This window comes from Zalophus californianus, chromosome 5 (assembly GCF_009762305.2).
Source record: "Zalophus californianus isolate mZalCal1 chromosome 5, mZalCal1.pri.v2, whole genome shotgun sequence".
NCBI lineage: Eukaryota > Metazoa > Chordata > Mammalia > Carnivora > Otariidae > Zalophus > Zalophus californianus.
In genome coordinates this window covers 49,968,347-49,975,068 of record NC_045599.1, presented here as the reverse complement: position 1 = coordinate 49,975,068, position 6,722 = coordinate 49,968,347, and positions in this window count along the sequence as shown.

The window sequence follows — 6,722 nt, the reverse complement described above, 5'->3', positions numbered from 1 at the left end:
CTCTCTCTTAGAGTAAAAACCAAAGTGATCCTTACAATGGCCTAACAGACCCTACACAAACTTCCCTTATATATCTGACCTCTTGATCTCTCCTCTCTCTGTCTCTGTCTTGCTCTTTCCCTCTCTCTCAGACTCTTTTTACGTGTGGATAAAGTGTCCAATTCCATTGTGGGAAAACAAATGGTCCTTTATATTATGTTGAGTACTACTGCATACCCGGTACATCAGAGTGGATATCAGAGATGCTTTCATCGATGAGTTTCCAATAGTTTCGGAAATGAGACTAAATAATACACATGACAATATGAGAATAAATAAGTTGTTACTCTAAGTTATAAACTATAAGTTGCATAAGTTTTAAATATCAAAGAATAAGGAAGTTCAGAGTTCAGAAAAGGTATGAGGACTATCTCCTTGTATCCAGTTATCATCACAACTTTACTACTTATTTTTTCATTTATCATTAAATGGAAGCCTTCCAAATCTTTCTCTTTTTCCCATTACTTTTCCCTGAGTACCAAGTAGGCATTTCTAAATGCTCCAAACAAAGCAAGTGCAAACCAGAATTTATTATTCCCGATTTCAATTAGTGGTATCACCACCTGTCTTCCAACTACAGCCAGAACCTGGAAATAACATTTAATTCCTCTTCCCTAACTGCTTCCTTGCCCCGTCTGCACCCTATTACCCTGGTGCTTCTTAAGTATGTCCTATCTATAGATTCCCTTCCCTAAACGTCCTTTTCCAGCACCTTGGCTGGTGCCAATGTCATCTCTATTCTGGGTTTCACAAGAACCTTTTATCGTGTGTTAATTCTAAGCTTTTTTCCCCCCAAGCCAGCCACTGCTACCCCATTGTACATACAACACAGTGATCTTTTTAAGTTCAAATCAATCATTTATGTCACTTACTATTGTCCTTAGAATAAAATCCTTTGCACGGTATCAGAGGTCCTGCTTGTCATCCATCTTTTTAAGATGACATTCTGGTTGCTTCCAGGTCTGATGGCAAGGACTGGGGTGTTTTCCCTATTATAAAATCTAACAAGCCCCCCTAGGGCCAATATTAATCAAGAGGGTCTGATCCAAGGGAGTGGAGTGGGGTCTCGGAGAGGGTCTTTGGAAATGTAGGTGCAAAACCAAGACCAAAGTTTTAGGCTCTTGGATAGGTCCTGGTCCAGCTCTGTTGGGTAGAATTAGAGGAGTCATGGGGAGCAAAAGCAGAAAATGAATATGCTAGTTGTATTCAATTTCTACTGCTGTGACTACAAACTTAGCAGTTTAAAACTACACATGTATATTACCCCAAAGTTCCTGTAGTCAGGAGTCCAGGCATGACTTGGCCAGAACCTCTGCTCAGGGTCCCACAGGTTGCATTCAATGCACCTAGGCTGCATCCTTATCTGGAGCTTAGGGTCTTCTTCCAAGCTCATTTAGGTTAGCAGAATTCAGTTCCTTGTCGTTGGGAACTGAAGCCCTCAGCTCCTAGAGGTTGCCTCTCTCCATAGGCAGTTCATGATATGACTGCCCCTTCAAGGTCAACAGAACATCTTTCTTGATTCAAGTCTTTTAGACAAGGCCTGGTGTCTGTCTGCCTATCGTTCTCTCAAAATATCTATGTCTGTATCTCCTCCATTTTATTATCCCTCCCTCTCTGATACTAGCTATGAAAATATATTATGAAGGGGAATTTTTCTTTTTTATACCTACACTTTTTTATAACTTGAGGGTTTATTGTCTAGTCACTATTACTATCCCTATTCCTCAGACTGGGAAATAAGGTACAAAAATGTTAAAGAACTTCCCTAAGTTCATACAAACAGTCCTAGCTAATTGGTAGATCTGGAATTCAAGAGAGCTTGGGAGGGGTAATTGGGTAGCCTATGTCCTACCCACAGTGACAATTAATGAAACAGAATGCAGGAGGAGTGGCTGGAGGCAGAAGTTGACTTTCTCTGCAGAGGTGCATATGTAGGTATCAGGAGAGAGGCTATTGACAGTAATAACGTCAACCCGGGATTTCCTCTGAAATGTGACTAAATCTCACAGATGCCTACCGTTCAAATAAGATCTACATGACAGACACTATGAGATCACATCTAGTGTGAGGCTCTTGTTAAAATGGAGGAACTATGAAGGCCACCCTTTGGAATTAAAGAGGGATTGAATGAAGGACAAAACTGCGCATTTTTCCAATGACTTAGATGCCAATAAACTTACTCTGAAATGCATGTGAAAAAATAAAAGTCTGCATATACCTAAGCCAGTTTTGAAAACAGGAGTAAAGAAGCAAGACTTATCCTGTAAGACATGATTCTCTCTCAGTGTTATCTTTAGACCATAAGCATCAAGCATCACCTGGGAACGTGGCTAGAAACAGAAATTCCTGGGCACAGACCTGCTTCAATCAAGAGCCCTGTGGGTGCAGCCAGACAAGGGCTCCTGCTGACTCTAATGTGGCAGAGCTTGAGGATTGCTGCTTTAAGAGATTAAGATGGATATACATTTTTAGTTATAAAAGTAACTGTACATAAAAGCAAATACAGAAAAATGTTAATGGAAGAATCGAGATGAAGGTGTGTTATAAAACTTTCAAATTTGATGAAAAAAAAAATGACATCTAGGAACAGAAAAACAGGCCAAGAGAACACTATAGAAAACTCAAGCATGAATGCATAGGTACTTGATACATAATAAACATCACATTACAGGTCAATAGAAAAAAGTAGACTTCTTAAGCCTTGTGGAGAAAACATGGAGTTTCATTCCAAATTTGGACCATATACAATGGTGAACTCTAGATGGATTAAAATTTAAATATTAATAGTAAATATATCTAGTTAATAGAAGTCAATGTGGGAAAACAGTCTTTTGACTCAGATATGGAGACTTAAGAACAATGAAGCATAAATGATAGATTATGTAAACTTTCTTTTTAAACAAAGGATATCATAAACAAAAGTAAACAGACTGTGAACTAGGATACCAGTGATGTCTAAAAAGCAATAGGAGAGTAGTATCTGGAATAGACAAGGAACTCTCACAAATTGGTCTTGAAAACATCAGAAAAATGGGGAAAGGGAATAGGAAAATTACAGAATTGTAAACCTTACTGGCTAACAAGTGTATGTACTTGTCAAACACACCAGTGATCAAAGGAACGGAAAATAAAACAATGTCAAAATACATTACATTCATTAAACATGCAAAAATTGGAAAGTCACATAAAACTGCAAATATGTGGGGAATGAGATTCATTTGTCTAGTCAGTGAAAGTGTAAACTGGTGCAGACTTCCCAGGAATTACTTCAGCAGTGCTTTATGCAGTTAATAGTATCTGCGACCTGGCAATTGCACTCCTAGCTATGTATTTTAGAGAAATTTTCAGAGGTTCAAAAAATGACATAAATGAGCATACTCACCAGTGTGGTGTTTATGAAAGCAGGGAGGTGAAGTAGAGACATCATAGGTGTTCACCAGAAAAATGGCTGAATCAAATGTAGTGGATACACACACACACACACACACACACACACACACACACACACACATGCATCACATTAAAAAAAAATCTGTAGCCTGTTGCGTTTATTAAAAAATACCAACACTAGGGGTGCCTGGGTGGCTCAGTCGTTAAGCGACTGCCCTCGGCTCAGGTCATGATGCCAGGGTCCTGGGATTGAGCCCCACATCGGGCTCCCTGCTCCACAGGAAGCCTGCTTCTCCCTCTGCCTGCCCTTCCCCCTGCTTGTGCTCGCTCTCTCACTGTGTCAAATAAATAAATAAAATCTTAAAAAAAAAGCCAACACTATTTTTTTAAAGATTTTATTTGTTTGTTTGACAGAGAGAGCGAGTGAACACACAAGCAGGCTCCCCGCTGAGCAAGGAGCCCAATGTGGGGCTCCATCCCAGGACTCCGGGATCATGACCTGAGCCGAAGGCAGATGCTTAACCAATTGAGCCACTCAGGCGCCCAAACACTGTTCTTTTTACAATCATTTTCACCCTATAAATTCCAACTTAGATTTTACTATAAGAACTTAAAATTAACCAATATGTATAGTTTTTTAGAAAAAGTGGAATTCTCTTCTCACTTGTAGAGATCATCTAGTATTTTACAACCACATTCTTACTTATGATCAACATAATTACACTACTTTTGCTCCACTACATCTGATTTTGGTTAGTAGATCCCAAATCTACTTTTGAGATTTCTCATTTTGTTCCAGAATATCCCCTGGTATTCGTTCAAATATATACCTCTCTTTTGTTGAGGCTCAGAGGGAGATTAATTTTGAGAACTTTAATTTCTCAAACTGTATTTTGCCCTCTGACATGAAAAACTTTAAATATCCCGGCATCCAAAGTGGGTCATTAAAGTTCTGATTTTGTTCACTTTGCAAGTAACTGCCTTCACATTTTGGAATATAAGATACTCTTTGAAACTTTAAAAAATGTTCTTTACATCTGATCTGAAACTTTGTGAAGACATATCTGGTGTGCATGTTTATAGTTTTTGTCTGGCCACGAATGGACCCATTTGGTCTGAAGACCTATGCTGCGCTTCAGGTCTAGGGCATCTATCTCCTTGAGGTTTTTAAAAATTTCCCTCACTTTATTGTGTATCCATACCCTTCTTTCTCCTTTGAACTCCTATTAGATCCATGTTGGAACACAAGCCTTTTCTTTCATGTCTCATTTCTATTTTTTAGTTCATTTGCATTACATTTTATGGAATCCTAATCTAAAGAGCTTGCAAATTTGCTCTTAGGGATATTCTTCCTATTCTTCAGCACAACTACTGTATTTGTAACAAATTCTACTTTCCATTGTAAATATATTTAAATGCTTCCTTAACAGCTGATCTTGCAAATTCAATAATCTTTCTCCCTGAGAAGATACCATTTCAAAATAATGATTTCTTTAAATATTGGTACTTCTGTTTGCTGACTCTCTTCATGGTGTTGCTTTTCTTCAAATGTTCAGTAACTATTGTTCTCATCTTAATATGAACTTGTGTGAGAATGTTATGTGCTTACTGCAAACTATTTTCCCTAATGATGGGCAAAAGGAAGGACAGGACATTGGGTAAGCCTGGTAAAATGGCTTGTATTGGTTTTCCCTTCTAATATAATCACTCACATACATCATCTTCTGCATAGTGCTTGGCATAAAAAAAGGTGGTAATTATAACCAACCTCATATGATGCAGTACTCCCAGCATTATCTACAACTCTTTTGATCTTCTATTCTGTCTCTACTTTTGAAGCATCCCTGAAGCCAGATTCACCTTTCATGGTAGAATTCTCTGGCCCTATCTGTCCTAGGACTTCAAAGAATTCCTTAAAATTTATCCAGTGCCCTTTTATTTCTCCAAACTGTGGAGATTAAACAATACTTTTACCTATCATATTATGAAATAATCATCTTTTCTGTAACTTCTAGGGATGTGGATGGGAAGAGCTTGAAGGATGCACCAGTGTACAATCTTGAACAATTTACTTTGTGACAGCTAAGCCTGCACATGGTTCCCCCTATTTTGAGGAAAATGAATGCTCTTGAAGGATGATCCAAATGTGAAAGATGTTTTAATACCCATTCTGGGATAGCATTAGTTCTCAGAGTATTAGGTTTTGCTTTTCATGAAGATGAGGAGCCTTCCAAATCATCCACCCTAAAAATCCATGCTCTGTGCATTTATTTTTCTTCAATACTTAGTTTAGTTTTCTTTAGTTTTTCTAACAACAACAACAAAAAAAGAACACCACATTAAAGAAAAAAGAGATCCTTCTAAAGCTGTGCCTTGGAGGAACAAAATTGTTTTGATTAGATTTAAGGAACTTCAATTCAGGAAAAATATGTACAGACTTTAACATGTTTTCATGCAAAATAAAAATAGCTCTATTGAATCATGGTGGAAGGTGGTACAATTTTATACTATGGACTTCTTCCTTTACTGGTGATATGTGAGCTTTTCATATCATCCTATAATTAGATTGAGGGCTGATTAAGAAGCTGGATGGGCCACATGAAATCCCAAGGGAGATCATAATTGTCTCTAATTGTTATATGAAAAGGAAATTATCAGCAGAATTATTTTTTTTTCCAGTCTTTTCCCTAACAATCGTATAGAAAGGTTTTAGGAATAACTTAATTGTTCTTTAAATAAAAGCTGAGGAGATTCTACTGAGGTGTTCTTCCTAAAAAAAGACTTTCTCAGTTTAGAATGCAATTGTTTCACAAAGAGAATGAATGCGTAGTCCTAAAAAAAAAAAAAAGAAGATAGTATTGTCTTTTAAGTTTTCCAAAACTGTAAATGACTATGCCATCCCCTGGGATTAAAAATTCTGCAGAAAAACTGCAGCTTTAGGTATAAAATAAACCTTTTCTGAACTCTCTATTAAGAAACAAGAGGAGAGGTAGGGGCGCCTGGGTGGCTCATTTGGTTAAGCATCTCACTCTTGATTTCCACTCAGATCATGATCTCAGGGTCGTGAGACTGAGCCCTGTGTTGGCTTCCACGCTGAGCATGGAGTCTGCTTAAGATTCTCTCTTGGGACACCTGGGTGGCTCACTCAGTTAAGTGTCTGCCTTTGGCTCGGGTCATGATCCCAGGGTCCTGGGATCAAGCCCTGTGTTGGGCTCCCTGCTCAGGGGGAGACTGCTTCTCTCTCTCCCTCTGCCCTTGTTCGTGTGCTCTTTCTCTCACTCTCTCAAGTAAAT